The sequence below is a fragment of the Chiloscyllium punctatum genome, chromosome 8, assembly GCF_047496795.1.
Source record: "Chiloscyllium punctatum isolate Juve2018m chromosome 8, sChiPun1.3, whole genome shotgun sequence".
NCBI classification, from domain to species: Eukaryota; Metazoa; Chordata; class Chondrichthyes; order Orectolobiformes; family Hemiscylliidae; genus Chiloscyllium; species Chiloscyllium punctatum.
The window spans coordinates 46,422,163-46,442,235 of NC_092746.1; the positions used below are offsets into that span (position 1 = coordinate 46,422,163).

General features: G+C 41.5%; 2 long non-coding RNA genes across 2 annotated transcripts in view; one reads left to right on the plus strand and one right to left on the minus strand.

The window, feature by feature from the left end:
• Positions 1-20,073, plus strand: part of LOC140480521 (uncharacterized) — a 138,205-nt gene that overhangs the window by 103,147 nt on the left and 14,985 nt on the right. The gene's annotated exons all lie outside the window — the stretch shown is intronic.
• LOC140480520 (uncharacterized) overlaps positions 14,310-20,073 on the minus strand; it is a 71,501-nt gene continuing 65,737 nt past the window's right edge. Inside the window, exon 3 of the long non-coding RNA XR_011961330.1 lies at positions 14,310-17,036. This is a non-coding gene — a long non-coding RNA (uncharacterized lncRNA). The remainder of the gene's footprint in view (positions 17,037-20,073) is intronic.

Below are 20,073 nucleotides of genomic sequence, written 5' to 3' on the forward strand. Positions count from 1 at the left end.
GGTTTGTCCAATAATTGTTAGTGAGTGTTGATACTCAGGATATCTTTGGTACACTCAGACGTACATGAATCAGCCTTCCATGACTGATTAATCTGGTCTCACACCATTCCTAATTTATTTTGAGTGATGCTGCATCTATTCTAGTTATAAACTTTCAGGGTAATCTGCACCAATCTCCTTTAAAGTTCAGAGAGGGGGAGGCCAACTGAGTAAGCTTCTTAAGTCATGCTCACAGCCTGGGAAGTACAGAATTGTGAGAACATTCCATAAAGATTACATGGAAATTCAACACATCACCAATAAGAAATGTTATGTCTCTGATTCTTTTTGAACCATCAATGTGTCTGAACAACTTGGCACAATGGTTAGCACTGATGCCTCACAGCTCCAGGGGTGCAGGCTTGATTCTAGCCTTGGGTGACTGTCTCTGTAGAGTTTGCACGTTCTCCCCGTGTCTGCATGGGTTTCCTCCAGGTGCTCCGGTTTCCTCCCATAATCCAAAGATGTGCAGGTCAGGTGAATTGGCCATACTAAATTACCCATAGTGTTCAGGGATATATAGGTTAGGTGCATTAGCTAGGGGTAAAATGCAAAGTAACAGCTTCAGGGAATGGGTCTGGGTGGGTTACGCTTCGGAGGGTCAGTGTGGACTTGTTGGGTTGAAGGGTCTGTTTCAACACTGTAGGGATTCTATTCCATTAGGTTCTCAAAAATTATCATAAAGTAGACATAAGTTGAGCAAAAAGCAATATATTTTGAGTCAATGTATATTTAAATATATTTAATAATCCATTGTGCCACCCTCATGCCCTCATTACATTGTAGGTTTCCTCTTATCATCACTTGCAGTGTAACCTGGGCATTAGGACGAGTGAAGTGCTCAATGTAATGGATGTTGTCTCGGATGACTGTGACCCATCCTTTAGAGTACACGGTCTTCCGAGCTCTGTCTACTGGGAGCTCTTGCACTGCTGGCCTCCTCGCCTAAGTGGGGCTAATGAACTCAATGGTGGAGAAATGAGGAACTGCTGCCAACCTTTTGGGTATCCTCAGAAGAACATTCCAGTCACTCGTGCAAGCTCCTCCTCCATCTTGTTGTACAATGGTACATCCTTGTCTTCCTGAGGGGAAGAGCTGCCAAACAGTGCTTTATTGTCTGCTTCTTACACTGCCAATGCTGCACTGAGCTGAACTGATAAAATGCATGTCTCACTGTCTATGGATCCAATGCTTGACCTTAGTCACCATGGCAGTCAGTATCCTCTCTGTGGATGAAACCATTTGCTGAAGTGCCTGAGACATGGTAGAATTCATGTTATATATGGACTCTTGCATGCTTGATGCTTATTTCAGCCGAACCTGTGCTGGTTGTAGCCATGACCAGAAGCCCACCATCAGAGTGTCACTCAGTAGAAGCCTCACTCCTAATGCTTCTCCAATCATTGCTGGCTGTCACATCCTCCCTTGGGTGCTGGGATGTGAGTTTGGTGTGGTCAACAGATTGTGCTCCTTGATCTAATTGTAAGCCCTTTATATTTTATAATGTTCCAAGATACCGATTAGGCAGCCGATAGTACATTCTGTAGGCCATTGGCTTCATCATCGCCAAAAGTGAATTTTCTGGTGACACAGTATCAAATCTGAGTCATCAAATTTGGATCTGGACCCTTAAACAACTGAGATTCAAATTCTTGACAGTAATTGTTGCACTGACATTCAATTTAATGAGCAGAAAGAGTTGATAGATTTGGATGGACTAAAAGTATCAGAAAGTTTAAATGCTGTTATGTCAAAGCCAAAAGACATAAATAGCTCAGGACAATAGTTCATACCTAGGCCTCTAAAGGAGACTTATATCCGAAGTGATGGTTCCAAACAACAGAGGGAAGGTCATTGATGAAGCAGCTAAAGATGGATGGGCCTAGGCCACTATCCACAGGAACTCCTGCAAAGAATACCTTGAGCTGAAATGACTGACATTTCAAAATGTGTGGCGCTGGAAAAGCACAACAGATCAGGCAGCATCCGAAGAGCAGGAGAATCAACGTTTCATTGCTTAATCCCAAAACGAAGATCCTCCTGCTGCTAAGATGCTGCCTGACCTGCTGTGCTTTTCCAGTGTCACACCTTTTGACTTTGATCTCCAGCATCTGCAGTCGTCACTTTCTCCCTAACTGACTAATGTGCCAATTATGACTCCAACTATTGGAGAGTTTTCCCCCTCATATCCATTGATTTAAGTTTTGCAAGCGCTGCTTGATGCCACACTTGGTTGAATGCAGCCTTGACATCAAGGGCTGTCAGTCTCACATCACCCCCCGGAATCACAGTATTTCCAGCTGTTGGTTGGTTGGAACCAACTTGAAAAATGTCCATATTACAGAGGAGCAAGTGCTGGATGTGTTGACATGCATAAAGTTGGATAAATCCCCTGAACCTGATCAGGTGTACTCTAGAACTCTGTTGGATGCTGATTGTTGGGCCCCTTGCTGAGATTTTTGGATCATTGATAGTCACAGGTGAGATGCCGGAAGGCTGGAGGTTGGCTAATGTGATGCCACTATTTAAGAAAGGTGATAAGGAAAAGCCAGGGAACTATAGACCAGTGAGCCTGATATCGGTGGTGGGCAAATTGTTGGAGGGAATCCTGAGGGACAGGATTTACATGTATTTAGAAAGGCAAGGACTGATTAGAGATAGTCAAGATGGCTTTGTGCATGTGAAATCACGTCTCACAAATTTGATTGAGATTTTTGAAGATGTAACAAAGAGGATTGATAAGGGCAGAGTGGTGGACGTGATCTATATGGACATCAGTAAGGTGTTTGACAAAGTTTTTATGGTAGATTGGTTGGCAAGGTTAGGTCACATGGAATACAGGGAGACCTAGCCAGTTGGATATAGAACTGGCTCAAAGGTGGTGGTGAAGGGTTGTTTTCAGACTGGAGGCATGTGACCAGTGGTGTGCCACAAGGATCGGTGCAGGGTCCACTGCTTTTTGTCATTTAAATAAAGGATTTGGATGTGAGCGTTGGAGGTATGGTTAGTAAGTTTGCAGATGACACCAAAATTGGAGATGTAGTGGACAGTGAAGAAGGTTGCCTCAGAGTACAATGGGAACTTGATCAGTTGTGCCAATGGGCCGAGAAGTCGCAGATGGAGTTTAATTTAGATAAATGTGAGGTACTGCATTTTGGAAAGGTAGATCAAGACAGGACTTATACACTTAATGGTAAGGTCCTGTGGAGGGTTGCTGCACAAAGAGACCTTGGAGAGCAGGTTCATAGCTCCTTGAAAGTGGAATCTCAGCTAGGTACGATAGTGAAGAAGGTATTTAGTATGCTTTCCTTTATTGGTCAGTGCATTGAGTAGAGGATTTGGGAGTTCATGTTACGGATGTACTGGACATTGGTTGGATCATTTTTGGAATATTGTATGTAATTCTGGTCTCCCTTCTATCAGAAGGATGTTGTGAAACTTGAAAGAGTTCAGAAAAGATTTACAATGATGTTGCCAGGGTTGGAGAGTTTGAGCTATAGGGAGAGGCTGAATAGGCTGGGGCTGTTTTCCCTGGAACAACGGAGGCTGAGGGGTGACCTCATAGAGATTTATAAAATCACGAGGGGCATGGATAGGATAAATAAACAAAGTCTTTTTCCTGGATTGGGGAGTCCAAAACTAGAGGGTATGGGTTTAGGGTGAGAGGGGAAAGATTTAAGTGACCTAAGGGGCAATCTTTTCATGCAAAGGGTGGTGTGTGTATGGAATGAGCTACTAGAGAAAGTGGTGGAGCCTGGTACAATTACAACATTTATTAGGCATCTGGATGAGTACATGAATAGGAAGGATTTATAGGGATGTAGGCCAAGTGCTGGCAAATGGGACTAGATTAAGTTAGGCATGGACGGGTTGGACCAAAGTGTCTGTTTCTGTGCTATACGTCTCTACAACTTTAGAGAGATACCCAGTTGGATACAGAACTGGCTCAAAGGTGGTGGTGGAGGGTTGTTTTCAGACTGGAGGCCTGTAACCAGTAGCGTGCCACAAGGATTGGTGCTGTGTCCACTGCTTTTTGTCATTTTGCTTTTTGTAAAGAATAATACAAAATAGCCTCCACTGTGGAGTCACACATCTTCCGAGCACACTGCTGACAAGTTTAAATTTGAATTTGAATCACATCAAAAATGGAAAACTGCCAAGGAGAGGGAGTAGCACACACCTCTGTGTCCACTGCCAGTAACAATACACCACAGCTAAGCTTTCATCCAAAGGGCTGAATGGCCTCTTTCTGTGCTGTAACAGTTCTAGAAACTCATTATAGTGAGCTGAAATGTGTACATAATTAATCTAGATTGTTTGCTAATTAGCACATTTTAATTATATCAACTAGCCTAGTTTCAGCTTGGCTTATTGTTGAAACAAAACACTTGAATTTAACATGATGGAAATATAAAATATGATGCCCAGAACAAGCAGCATAGATTAAAAAAAAAGAAATCGGTACAGGCAGCCCTTGGATTCTGAATGGGTTCTTTTCTGGGGTTTGTTCGCACATCAAGTTTTACATGAGTCAAAGCACAATGCAGGACAATAGAAAGCAGCCATTTGTAAGCGCAGGGACTGTTCGGATGTCGAGTGTTTACAATTACATTCTTGTACGGGATTGCATTCGTAAGCATGAGTGTTCATATAGTGGGAATGCCTATACTTGCATCACCAATTTTCATCTTCTTCCAGCTTTTCAAAACTTCTGGTTGATATCATTAAACTATGTTTCTGTTCAGGGTTTGGATCCTGATGTACCTTTAACTAGAGATTCCTCCTTTTTAGATTAGATTACTTACAGTGTGGAAACAGGCCCTTCAGCCCAACAAGTCCACACCGACCCGCCGAAGCGCAACCCACCCAGACCCGTTAGATTAGATTAGATTTTTGTTGACGAAATTTCTATGTGGATCTTGCTTCTCACAGTTTCCAGTTCTCATAAAGTTCTGCACCTTAAATATGAATCTATCTTTCTTATGCTGATTGACTTAATAGGCATTTTGAGCATTTTGTATCATTGTTACAGATTTCAAATTATTTTTATTCAAGCTTATTATCTTCAATTTTTCTGACAAAACAGAAATAATAATTTGAGTTGCTTTCCTAGAGTTACAACACTCTGCACAGAATGAGAGAAAGATCTGAGAGATGTGAAGTGAAGTAATTGAGTCTGAGACATGACATGAGGAAAATGAGTTGACAAGGTATCACACACCAGGACAGTGAACACTGTATTCCACCCTCCTACTCACTCACACTTATGAATAATGCCAGGATTTTAGGAGATTAATTGAGCACGTGCCAGTAGAGAAGCATAACTGCTGTCTGGTCCAGCAGCCCTGAAACTTGACCCTAATTGTACACAACAACTAGAAATTGTGACAAATTTGATAACATGGTTGAACCTAATGGGGGGATTATATTCCATTGAATAGAAACTAGGTTTAAGCTTGCTTGCTAAAATTTTACAAATGCAAGTCAGTTATTCTTTTATCACACACTGGATCTCGCATCACATTAATATGTCAGTATGACCTTTAGATAAGTTCCCTTAATGACAGACTTGTATTAAAATTGTTTATCAATATACTTCCTCTCAAAATCTGACAGTTAGATCTTGAATCTTTTCTCCTGCTAATAATCCTATCAAGTTTGTTTTCTACTTTATATAATTATAAGGAATGAAGAATGAGGAAAGTTTCACCTTACAAGAGTAAAACTGAATTTATTTCTCTATTAGTCATTGTTGTTTATTAGTTACTCCAACTGGAAGCCAGTTAGGCCCTGAGCTCTGGATTTATATCCCTAAATTTTTCTACCTTTTATAGTCTCTTACCTCCTTTAAGACAATTCTTAAAATGTATCTAACTCTTTGACAAAGCCCTTGACCATCTGACCTGTTTTATCCTATGTGGCTTAAATTTACTTTCATAATGTTAATGTACAGTGACGTGGAACATTTTGTTATGTGGAAGTTCCATTATAAATACAGGCAGTCTACGTGGAAACAATTGCATGCATCACTTATTTAGTTGGGTAGAGCGAATAAATAGGCTTCTAAGTACATGTTGTGTTGTTATTGTTGGATGTTTGAGATTTTGTACAATCATAGCAGCTTTTCATCAAACACATTGAGATACTTCCAAGCAAGAATGCACAGATATATTCTATGTGTTAATGCCTTAACTTCCTCCAATGAGCAGAGAAAGGAAGGGAGAGAGAGGGGCCCCTCTTTTGGCAGCCATTTGTTCTGTTCAGCCCAGAAGTGCTTACTGTTTTTCAGCTATAGAGTCATAGAGATATACAGCACAGAAACAGACCCTTCTGTCCAACTTGTCTATGCCGACCAGATGTCCCAACTCAATCTAGTCCCACCTGCCAGCACTCAACCCATATCCCTCCAAACCCTCCCATTCATATACCCATCCAGATGCCTTTCAAATCAACTGTTTTTTTTCTGAAAGTCAGATTTCTTAATAGACTTTATCACTTTTGATAGGCTATTGTTATCAACCAGGCACAAACAAGTTACTTATTACGAGCAACATACAAAGTATTTTCAATGTTTCAACCTCTGTTGCAAAGTTGGTTTTGAATCTATCCTGGACTATGCGGTTGAGGCGGCTGGGAGAAGCCTATTTATTTGCTCTACCCAACTACATAAGTGGTGCATGCAATTGTTTCCACGTAGGCTGCCAGCTGGAACTGTAGGGAATGTTCAGCTATTTTCTACTTCCACAAAAAAGTGCAGCCTTTAACAAAAAAGTTTTCATCTGCATTGCCTAGTTACAATTTTCAACAAAAAACCCATAAACCACTTTAGTACATTTCTTTTAAAATAAAAGCATAATGTGTAACTAAGACTAAAGTAACCTCACAGAAACTCATTCTGCTATGAACACCAGTTTACTGCTGAGTTGAAGCAGGCCCAAATGTAAGTATGTGGTTTTGAGAAAAGATAAGTTGAGCCAAAATAAGCAATGGAGCAATTCCACTGACCTGAGACACACTACAGGCAAACGTTTGATATTTTCTCCGGCTTGTGGAGACAGAGGTACTTCCTAACAGCTTCAATAACGACTCAAAGTTTGAGAAAAAAAACATACATTTATACCACAGCTGTTACTTTCGTAGCAGTTTCAATTTCTCAATGTCATTGATAGAAATAAACAATAATATCTACTTCAAAGATCTTTTCTCCTCAGTTAACAGTTTAGTTCAGATGAGCTGAACTAACCAGTTTATTCCATTGTGGAGGTTTGTGCATTTGATGCAGATATACAAAATCCTAGAATCATTGAGTAACAGAATGGCTCCAGTAAAGAGGAAGCCATTTCATCAAAAGCAACTCAGCTAATCCTACTCTCCTAACTTTTTCATGCACTCCTGCAATTATTTTCTCTTAACCACTACTCTCTTGAAAGCCATCAATATATTTTCAATTGTGCATTCCAAACCTTCATTAGTCACTATGCAAAAAAAAATCTTTCCCTTCAGTTGCTATTGGTTCATAAACTGGTACCCTCTTGAGCCTTTTGCCAATGGGAACATTTTATCTACTTTGTCCAGGCCTGTAATAATTTTGAAAATCTCTACCAAGTCTCCTCTTAATCTTCAAAGAGGTCAGCCCAGCGTTTTGAATCTATCCATGTAACTGAGCATGTAATCTCTTCCCAGCATAACTCCAACAGAATAATCTAACTTTTCTGATCATTTTTGTCATAACTGTACTTTAGTTTATGGATGAAGTGTGGTGATGTTTGAACTGGAAGATTACCGTCAGTTTTATATTAACAGGCAGGTCAGTTTATAACACTTCAACAGTTAACCCCTTCCTCGGCGACTTTTTTTTTGAGAAAACGTTTCATTTTCAGATGAATATTTTTATTGCTTTTGTTATAGTATTTTTTAATGCTGATTATGGAAATAACTTTTGTTTTTATCTATTTCCATCATTTTACTTGAAATTTTATTTTGAAGATACCATTTTCGGCAAAAAAAAATTGGTCTTTCAAGTAGTTCATCTTTCGACCAGTTCATTTCTTGATCTGGCATTTTCACAATGCCCCCAAGCATTTTCAAGGCGAAAAACACACAAATTTCTGCCTTTGTTACAAGGCACCACATACAATCTCTTTCTCCAGTTTGTTTAGCAAAGCGATTAGTTTCGTCCACAACTCGATCAATAATTCTGTTGTCACATAAAAGACTAAAAAAATCCAAAGGAGTCATATTAGCTGTGTCTTGATCAATTGATATTCCAGGATTTCCAGTGAATGGGAAGCGTGGTGGTGGAGGAAGCATGCATTCTTCCAACACCATATGTCGACACCAAATTCGTCCATCCTCCTCCTCCTCACTTGAGAGAGAATAGCCATTATCAGATGAGCTTGCACTCTCATCTGATGTATCCAAGCTTCTAATAGAAGGTTCATACTCATTGTCATCTTCTGAGATCGACATCTGGGCGTAATTTGTAAAGAAAAACAGAAAAAAACGAATGACAGTGTGTGCCCAAAAGCGGTGCATCGACGCTTCTTGCAATGCCTGAGGTGGAAGAGAGACAGCTACCAGACATATGAATCACCGAGTATACTCGTTTCTAGCTGAGAAGGGCCCAGAAATGCCTAGAATTGACGTATAAACTCGTCTGTGGCTGTTTTTGAAATTATATGTTTTGGACGAGTTTACTCGTCGCACTCTAAAAAAGAGAAATTGGGTGAAGACAAGTTAACTCGTCTTTGCCAGGTAAGGGGTTAAATAAAGAGGGAGTGAAGAAGAGTTCTCAGATAAAAACTCTAGAATGAATATTTGAGCTCTCTCTTCCCACCAACACCCGTGAGATTGACAATGAAGGTTGGGAGCGGGGGATGGGATGAGTTATAGGAGTGCCCAAAATCACTGGCTCGGACTGGCAGGTTAGATTTAATATTGCAGCAAGGTCAAACAGGAGCAGGGGAGGGTCGAACAGAAATCCCATTTGTCTTCTGATGAGCCCCATTAAGTCACCTAAGGAGCTTGTTTAGTGCCTGTTAGACAAAGTTGTGTTTTGAAAGGGACACATTGGATTACATGCACTGTCCTTGGGGTTTAGTGGTCTGGTTGTAATGTCCTTACCTCTGAACCAGATGGTCTAGGCTCAAGTGCCATTTGCACTGGAGATGTGTCATAACATATCTGGCCTTTGAGTGTGTTCAGAGGAGGTTCACGAGAATGGTCCCAGGAATGAAAGGCTTAACATATGAGGAACGTTTGAGGACTCTGGGTCAATACTCAATGGAGTTTAGAAGAATGAGTGGAGATCTAATTGAACCATAAAGAATACTGAATGACCTGGACACATTAGGTGTTATGAAGATGTTTTCATTGGTAGGAGAAACTAGCACTCAATAGCACAGCCTTAGAGTAAAGGGAAGACCTTTCAGAACAGAGATAAAGAGGAACTTCTTCAGCCAGACAGTGGTGAATCTATGGAATTCATTGCCACAGAATGCTGGGGAGGCCAGGTCATTGTTTATATTTAAGACTGATTGATGGGTTCTTGAGTAGCAAGAAGATCAAGGGTTACAGGGAGAAAGTTGAGAAATTTACCAGCCATGATTGAATGGTGGACCAGGTTTGATGGGCTGAATAGCCTAATTTCTGCTCCTATTGTGGTCTTTTGCAGCAGGTTGACTAAAACAAATAAGAGCTGAAGGGAGGTAGGTATGGAGTAGGGAATAAGTCATAGCTACCTCAGTTCCCGTTCCCATGAGAGGGTCAGCAGTGTGAAGGCACATTAGCATTTGGTGGAGATGTGTGTTTAGCACTGCCCAGATGGGGGACGATGTGGGGAGCTAGCACTTGGGTATTGAAAGGGAGCTGACATCCCTACCCCTCCAGTACCACAGGGTGAAGGCAGGGCTATCACAATTGGGTGGCCTTGTGCCTCATTACCAGGCTATGTTGATCAAAATTTGGATTCATTGATGATTAACAGAGAACTCCTTCCACAGGAACGTCTGAGTTCTGAGCAGCAGGAGAACACGAAAATGGACAAAAGGACAGGTGTACAATGGAAGTCATTCTCTCAACAATGACAGAGCTCCTTGGAGATGATTGAGACTCACTGTCACAAGAGACTGCCACTGTCGAGGTGGATGGTCACAGATATCTCTGCTCTTGTCTTTGAAGACCTCTCACCTTGCAGTATGGTGCTAACAGCCATCAAAATTACTGCAAAATTAAGGTTCTTTGTTTCTGGTTCCATCCTAGGACCAGCTTCTGGGAGGGCAGCCACCCACTGATGGCACTCCTACTCTCTGAGTGACTGCCCCAGTCAGAGAGCCCAATGGCACTGCAGCCTTGGCAATCCAAACATGAAATTCAGCACAATGGCTTTAAGTCAGTAATCCAGTAGCATCACGCTGGTTTACAATAACACTGAAAATGAACATATTGCAATCCCAGTTGATGGCATTCTCAGACAAATCAGATCCGAGAGTGATACCTGAGTTGATGGACCAGAAGTTTTATTTTTATTTTTGTTTGCCCTGAAGGGTTATTCACTGAACATATTCATAAAAGGCTGATCATATGCATTTAACAAAAGAACATAAAAGTTTATTACACAAATGAAAAACTTGAACCATGCTACATTATGCAAGGACTATTGGAACAAACTCATCTTAAATGTCAGAAAGAAAGATTCAACTCTTCTTTCCCAATAATAGCTTTACGGACTCTCAAACCTCAAAATGTCACCCCTATCACTACATTAAAGCTCTTGTTCAGCTAGCACAGCTGTAATCAGTTTTATTTTTGGCAAATTTCTGCATATTCACTCAATACTATTGCTTTAATTAGTACATCTACCTGAGACCTTTAAAGATGCAGCTAAGTCTGCCTAAAATTACTGCTGAACATGGGTCTGTGTCTGTCTCTCCCCCCCCGACACTCTCCAAGTTATAAAACCCAGTTGCTTATGAATCATTTAGCTAAAAACATTTAATTGTTTGTTTAGTTCACTGTTTAAAATGACTTTCCGACCTTGAAAGTAAAATGTCAGATTTTCACAAAACTGAAAACTTAAATCCATTTTCCTCCACTTTAGAACCCAAGATCCAAATTAGTAACAATATATTGTGATCCTTCATTGCAGGTGGGCAGAAGAAATAATTAACAAGCTCCTAAGCCTGTTAACAAGGCAATAGATTGAGATTTCTCAGTAGATGCATCAGAGAAATGTTTGAGGCAATTATGCAAGCAGCTTTTGTGAATGTAGATACAAAGGTTGCCAGTGGGGCTATCTCTGAATTGATTCCTGATGAAGGGCTCCTGCCTAAAACGTTGATTTTCCTGCTCCTTGGATGCTGCCTGACCTGCTGTGCTTTTCCTGCACCACTCTAATCTTGACCCTAATCTCCAGTATCTGTAGTCTTCATATTCGCCTATCTCTGAGTTGGCCAGAGAGGTCTCTGGAGAAGATGGGAGAGTTTGCCAGTGACTTTAATAATTGTTTGAAACTTCAATGGGAATGTTTGTCAGGTAGAGGTGCGTCAACCTGAAAGAAATATTCTGCACCCCAGTATTGGCTCCTGAGCCACATAGGTATTATCTGTTAGGAAAAGGTTTCTGGATGAGGAGGATAGTGTGGCGCCTGCTACGGAGCAAGAGCTTGTGAAGAGGAGGCAACAGCAGCAGCAACAACAAGTGTGGGTAAGTATGGTCATTGTCTTGCGGTCAGAAAATACTGGCATAACTCTGAAATTGGAGGTATAATGGACACCGAAGAAGGTTACCTCAGAGTACAAAGGGATCTTGATCAGATTGGCCAATGGGCTGAGGTATGGCAGATGGAGTTTAGTTTCAATAAATATGAGGTGCTCCATTTTGGAAAGGCAAATCAGGGTAGAGCTTATACGCTTGATGGTAAGGCCCTGGGGAATGTTGCCGAACAGAGACCTTGGAGTACAAGTTCATAGTTCCTTGAAAGTGGAATCACAGGTAGATAGGGTGTAGAAAAATGTACTTGGTATGCTTGCCCTTATTGGTCAGTCCATTGAGTACAGGAGTTGGGAGGTCATGTTGCGACTGTACAGGACATTGGTTAGGCCACTTTTGGAATATTGCATGCAACTTTTGTCTCCATGTTATAGGAAGAATGTTGTGAAACTTGGAAGGGTTCCGAAAAGATTTACAAGAATGTTGCCAGGGTTGGCGGGTTTGAGCTATACAGAGAGGTTGAACAGGCTGGGGCTATTTTCCTTGGAGCTTCAGAGGCCGAGAGGTGACCTTATAGAGGTTTATAAAGTCATGCGCTTCATGGAAAAGGTAAATCGACAAGGTCTTTTTCAGGGGTGGGGGAGTCCGAAACGAGAGGGCAGAAGGTGAGAGGGGAAAGATTTAAAAGGGATCTAAGGGGCAAATTTTTTACGCAGAGGATGGTGAGTGTTTGGAATGAGCTGCCAGAAGAAGTGGTGGAGGCTGATGCAATTACAGCATCTGGATGGTAAATAAATAAGCAGGGTTTAGAGGGATTTGGGGCAAATGCTGGCAAATGGGACTAGATGTATTTAAGATATCTGGTTGGCATGGACAAATTGTACCGAAGGGTCTGTTTCCATGCTGTATATCTCTATGATTCTGGATTAGTGGTGCTGGAAGAGCACAGCAGTTCAGGCAGCATCCAAGGAGCAGCGAAATCGATGTTTTGGGCAAAAGCCCTTCAGGGCTTTTGCCCAAAACGTCAATTTCGCTGCTCCTTGGATGCTGTCTGAACTGCTGTGCTCTTCCAGCACCACTAGTCCAGAATCTGGTTTCCAGCATCTGCAGTTATTGTTTTTACCTTGTATATCTCTATGACCCTAATGTTCTCATGTGGCCAACCTGCCATCCCAGGAATCACTTTGGGAAACTTTGTTGATATGCCTGTATGGCTAGTCTAGTTTTTCTTGGTTAAGGAACCAAAATTACACAAAATATTCCAGGAAAGGTCTCACAATACAACTTGAACAACTGCACTGATATATTCTTACTTATATGTTCAATCCATCTTGTAATGAAGGCAAAAACATAACTGCTTGGTGTATCTGCATCTTGCTTTCAGTGACCAGTGTATAAGGACACCCTAGTTCTTTTGTATATCTACTTTTCCCAATCTATCACCATATAACAAATATGCGGCCATTTTGATTTCCCTAACAAAGTGGACATCTTCAAAATAATCCATGTTATACGGAGCTGCCAGTCATTTTTGCACTCACTTAATTTGTCTATATCATTCTGAGGCAATTTTCAAACTCTTCTGATGACTCATAATCTCACCTAATTTTGTGTTATGAGCAAACTTGGAAATATTACATTTAATTCCCCAATCAAAATCATTGCTTTATATTGTGAATAGCTAGACTCCAGGCACTGATCTCTATAGAACCCTATGAGTCACTGCCTTCCATTGATACAATGACCCATTTATTCCTGCTTTCTGTTTCCTATTGAATAACCAATTCTCAATCCATAGCAATATATTACCATGTGGTTTGATTTTGCACATTATTTCCTCCTGTGGAACTTTATCAAAAGCTTTTTGAGAATTCAAATACACCACACCCACTGGTCCTCCCTCATCTAATCTACTTACCAAATGCTCAAACATTTAGTAGCTTTGTCGAAAATAATTTATATTTAATAAATCTACATTGACTTTACGCACTCCTGTTGGTATTTTTGAAGTATCCTGTTACCACATTCTTTATAATAGACTCCAGCATTTTCTCTACACCTGGTATTAGGTAAACCAGTCTGTAATTTTCAGTTTTCTTCCTCCCTCCTTGTTATATAGTGCCATTATATGGAAGCTCCTACAATCTGCATTGTTGTGCCCTGCAACTTTACTCTCATACACTATTTCTTCCTTCTTAATCATCTTCTTGGCCCTTCTTTGCTGAATTATAAATTGTTCCGAGTCTTTTTTAACAACTTTACATGACTCCTTTTTGGATCTAATAGTATCCATAATTTCTTTTGTTATCTATGATTGGGTCAGTTTTCCAGTTATGTTCTCTGCTGAAAAGGACATATAAGTTTGCAATGCAAGCATTCATTGTTTGAATATTAACTGTTACCTATCCACTTCCTGATGAAGGGTTTATGCCTGAAATGTCAATACTCCTGCTCCTCGGATGCTGCCTGACCTGCTGTGCTTTTCCAGCACTACACTCTTGACTAGATTAGATTACTTACAGTGTGGAAACAGGCCCTTTGGCCCAACAAGTCCACACCGACCCGCCGAAGAGCAACCCACCCAGACCCGTTCCCCTACATTTACCCCTTCACCTAACACTACGGGCAATTTAGCATGGCCAATTCACCTAACCTGCACATTTTTGGACTGTGGGAGGAAACTGGAGCACCCGGAGGAAACTCACGCTGATACGGGGAGAATGTACAAACTCTACACAGACAATTGCCTGAGGTGGGAATTGAACCTGGGTCTCTGGAGCTGTGAGGCAGCAGTTCTAACTACTGAGCCACCGTGTTGCCCTATATTTATCCACTGTCATGCTTTACAATGTTTCAACTGGTTAGGAAGTTCCCTTCCATATTCTACTGTTGGAGTCTCACTCTGGATGTCTCTGTTTTGCCCAGTTCAACCTTATGCTCCAGAGAGGGGAAGCCCTGTCTGAGGAGGGTTAAAAGGTGTATGGAATCAGAGGATGAGCATGTTGATAACCTGGCTGAGCTTTGCACAAGCTAGGTTATAGGATGCAGTGGATGCCAGTGAGATGCAAGATTCTCTAATAATAGCAAGATGTAACTAACAATCTGTAAGTTAATCTATAAAACATCCAGGCCACACTCACCTTCTCTTGTTAGCTCCCACTTAACCAACACCGGGTCTGTCTGTACACTGTGCCAATGTTCAATTACCCTAACATGGCCAACCAGAGTAACCCAAATGAGATCAGACCTCCCTTAACAGCATGCAGTCCATCCATATCAAAATCAGCACATCACTAATGCACTCAGAGGGATTTGTGTCAATGGGAGAGGTATGGAGAAGAGGCTGTTACAATCACAAGTGCCCTGAAAGGTGCCCCCTGATGGTGATGGCAGCAGTTTATTCATGGCTGTGCAGTCCCTGCTTTCCTGAGAGCAGGCAGGTCCTGGCAGTGATTCCATGTACCTCACCTCTCCCTGTCTTGCTTTGGATTTGGGCAGTTGAACTCAGAGACAAGCTGATAGAATGCAGGTGAGAGTGCAAGTCCACTTTCCCTTCAGTGAGCTACTAGTTCTACACTCTGTGACATTTGCCAGGCTCTTAATGGAGGTAGTCACATATTTTAAGAATAGGAGACTGCAATGATGACTGTCTGGACTGCCAATGCCAGGTCATGCAGCCCATGTGGACGTTCTGCCATGTCTGTATGTGTGGAGCAGGGACAGTGGGCTGGAGGCCTGAGCGATGTGGGACAGTTACATTGAAACATAGAAGGTAGGAGCAGAAGGAGGCCATTCAGTCCTTTGAGCCTGTTCCACCATTTATCACAATCATGGTTGATCATCCTACTCAGTAGTCCAATCCTGCTTTCTCCCCAGAATCTTTGATCCCATTCACCTAATTGCTGTATCTAGCTGCCTCTTGAATACATTCAGTGTTTTGGCATCAACTACTTCCTGTGGTAGTGAATTCCACAGGCTCACCCACTCTTTGGGCAAAGAAATGTTTCCTCATCTCCGTCCTAAATGGTCTACTCTGAATCCTCAGACTGTGACCCCAGCTTCTGGACACATCCCCCATCAGGAACATCCTCCCTGCCTAGTCATGTTAAAATTTTATAAGTCTCCATGAGATCCCCCTCACTCATCTGAACTCCAGTGAAAACAATCCTAACCTGGTCAATCTCTCCTCATACGTCAGTCCCACCACCCCTGGAATCAGACTGGTAAACCTTCGCTGCACTCCCTCGGACTGTTGGACTGGGGATCAGTGTGGGTGGTCAGTCAGACCATGGTGTGGAAGCCCCATGCACTGAACCACTCACTGCAGGCCCTTTATAGAAAGGCTGTTGTACTTATCTTCATGTCTCATTTTTCTAACATATACTATGAATAACTTTAAGTAATGTAACTTATTTTCCTTTTTCCCCTTTATTTCTCTATTTTATATCTAAGATTTGTAGCAAGGTACTTTATATTCAAGATGGTGCCATGCATGACAACATTGTAAACTTTTCACTGTACTCTTATACTTCTGTACTTGAGTACACATGGTGATAAAGGATTAACTATCCCCGTTCCCTCCCCTAGATGGTCTTGTGACTGTGATATGCTGGCACCAGTAATGGATCCATTACATCCGAGTTGCACTTCTTGTCCAAGGTGTGTACATCTACATTGATGCTGGGTACAGGCAGAGAATGTGACACTGCACCATCCTCCTCCTCCTCCTCCTCCTCAAAGGTTAATGTTGGTCCATTGGAGATGCGAGACGGTTACATAGAAACATAGAAAGTAGGAACAGAAGGAGGCCATTCGGTCCTTTGAGCCTGTTTGACTATTCATTATGATCATGCTGATGTTTCACCTTTGAAGGAAGTAAACAAGACCTGTGAAGACAGCTATTATCATTTGTTGTGAATTCACAGGGCGACACTTCCTTAAAATACACACACATCTTAGGGAGAAGGTAGCCACAAAAGCATATAGAAGTATGGAAGACAGAAGCAAGAATAGGACATTTGATCCCTTGAGTCTGCTCCACCACTCGTTGTGATCGTGGCAGATCACTTAACTTAATACTCTCGTTCCATGGATTAAATCTCAGCCCCTTCAACAGTTGTCCCCAATTTCTTTAAATCTTCAAACTCAGAACCTAGCAATGCTACCACTTTGCCAAATTCTCTGGTTTCTCTCCATTGCCCTCCAATTCCGCTCTCTGTTTGCAGGAGAGGGAGCTCTGCACTCTTGGAATCCAACCACCCTGGGGTCATCCTCGAAACTTGTCTTGCCTGAAGGGTTTCAGAAAACATGATTCAGTGTCTGTTAGCTTGTTATATGAAAGTAACTTTTACAATCAGTGGAGACCTATTAAGCAATTATACATTTTTTACATTATACTGTTGTTGGACATAGCAATTTCAATTAAAGGTGTTAATGTTGTGAGAACAATCATTTCAACGTTTTCATAAGAAATACAGTCTGTAACCAAAAGTAAACATGGGGGCCCTGAATTTTAGCTTCTGGTTTAAATCAACCAGATTTGTGTACACATATGATTCGCCTGCAGGGCCCCCAGATCAGGCCTCCTCAGCTCTGGCACAGACGATGAACAGGCAGCTCCGAGAGAATAATGTACTGTTCACATGGAATCTCAGATGCAACCTCTTTCTCTTAGCTTTTGTGTTTCCTGCTACTTTGTAACAATTAGCAGCTTGCTGTCCTGCCCAGTTTACAGCATAGTAAACTAATATGTTGTGTTTCCAGCCTCATGCATAAAAGACAAGGTTTCCACTCGTAAAATAGAGCAACATTCTCACAATGTTTTTACAGGTCATCCCTTATAAACTCATTTCACCATGTTTTCATGAAGAAACAATTTTCAAAATCATTACTTTGTTAGTACAGTATATTTGCATGTTTAGATGGAACACCTCTTATTAATTCAATTGTCCAAAAGACTAAAGTTAATTTATTGGCATGGTGTGAATTTGGGGTGAAGCTCACATCTGACAGAAAGCGCCTTTAACCCTTCATCAGTGGTGTTTCATCAGATAGGCTGTGGAGGAAGCCTTTGTCATAGTCATAGATTCATTGAATCATACGGCATAGAAACAGGCCCCTCGGTCCACCATGTCTATGCTGACCAAGGAACACTAATCCTATTTACCTGCACTTGGTCCATAGCCTACAGTACCCTGGCATTTTAAGTACTCAACCAAAGTTTTGTAAATGTTGCGAGAGCATCTGCCTCCATCAGTTTTTTAGGTAACACATTCCTAGTACCAAATCATGTATCTTGTATCACTGAACTAACCTGGAGGGGTGGGGGGGGGGGGGGGGGGGAGGAGGTGGGGGGGTTGGTAGGTGGGACAGCTCATCTCCATCATAGTTATCAATTTAGCCAAACAGGAAAAAGTAAGAAATCTTTGTCGTAATTAACATTGTTTACTCCCTTTCTGTACGGAGATACTTGGTTCATGCTTATCTTCACAGCAGTATGTTCAGGAAGTATGAGGAAAGGAATAATATAACTTTTTATTTTCCATTCTAATTTCTGATCTTGTCATATCTGGCACCACATTTCTTTTTAATGTTGGTTAGTTAAGACCATAAGATGGAGGAGCAGAAGTCGAAGCATTTGACCCATTGTATCTGTTCCATCATTCAGTGAGATCATGGCTGTTCTGATAATCCTCAAATTCACTTTCCTGCATTATCCACATAGCCCTTGATTCCCTTACTGACTAAAACTCTGTCTGTCTTAGCCTTGAATGTACTGATTGATACAGCCTTGATAGCTCTCCGTGGGAAAGAATTTCACAGATTCACCACCATCCTAGAGAAGAAATTCCTACTCATCTTTGTCCTAACTGAGATTACCTCCTTTGGTCTAGACTCTCCCCACAAGGGGAAACAATTTTCCCCATTGACTCTGCTAAACCTCCTAAGGATGTTTTTCAATTTATATTTCAATAAGGTTCTGAACTCTTCCAAACTCCAATGAATATTGGCTGTTTACTTTAAGTCAAGGAAACAGTTAAAATATGACTGTACTGACAGAGTGACTAAATATTGAAACATCTTGAAGTAGAACTGAAATTTACATCTTACTTCTGTTCCAAACCTAACTGCAAAACAATCATTTTGCTATTCCACAGCATTCAATTCTCTTAATTTGGATTCCAAAAAGACTGAACCCTCCCACTTATAGAAAAATTCAGCAGGGAATCTGATTGTTGCACCATTTGGGACTAGCTATGAGAATGTGTGCATGTGATAATGTATATAAGCAAGGAAGCATTTAATGACAATGCCACTGTGGCATTCAAATGAAGGATAGATTTGATTGTCTGGCAACAAACCTTAATTCAAATTTGAACCAAGTTTAAACCAAAGTGACTTTGAATGCATCTTAACATCAAACTACCCCCTGAAAAGAGTGTTTGGAAATGTATTTTGTTCTTTTCTGGGATGTAGCTCACAAAGCCATTCTTCCTGTCATTTAGAATATAATGTTAAGCTAGTTTCTTGCAACAACACAGTCGTTCTGCTGACAGTAAACATACAGTGTTGTTAGAAAGGTAGATTAGATTACTTACAGTGTGGAAAAAGGCCCTTCGGCCCAACAAGTCCACACTGACCCACCACCCACCCATGCATTTACCCCTTCACCTAACACTACGGGCAATTTAGCATGGCCAATTTACCTGACCTGCACATCTTTGGACAGTGGGAGGAAACTGGAGCAAACCCACACAGACACAGGGAGAATGTGCAAATTCCACACAGTCAGTCACCTGAGGCAGGAATTAAACCCGGGTCTCTGGCGCTGTAAGGCAGCAGTGCTAACCACTGTGTCACTGTGCTGCCCACGGTGTTCCAGGATTTTGACATAGTGACCATGGAAGTTTAGATAGTGTGTGGCTTGGAGAAAAACGTGCAGGCCATGGTGTTCCTGAGTATTTTCTGTCCTTGAAACTCCATGTACTAGAGGTTGTCGATTTGAAAGGTGCTGACACAGGAGCCTTGGTGAGTTGTTGCATTATATCTTGCATATGATGCACACTATTACCATTGTGCATTTGTGGAGAAGGTAGTAAATGTTGAAGGTGATGGATATGGTGCTGATCAAACTGACTGCTTTGTCCTGGATGGTGTTAAGCTTCTTGTGTATTACTGGAGAGGCACTTATCAAATTGTAAGTGGACAGTATGCCATCGTCTACCTGACTTGTCCATTGTGGACAGAGTTTGGTGTGTTTAGAGGTGAGTTACTCACCACAGGATTCCCAGCCTCTGACCTCCTCTTCTAGTCACTGTATTTACA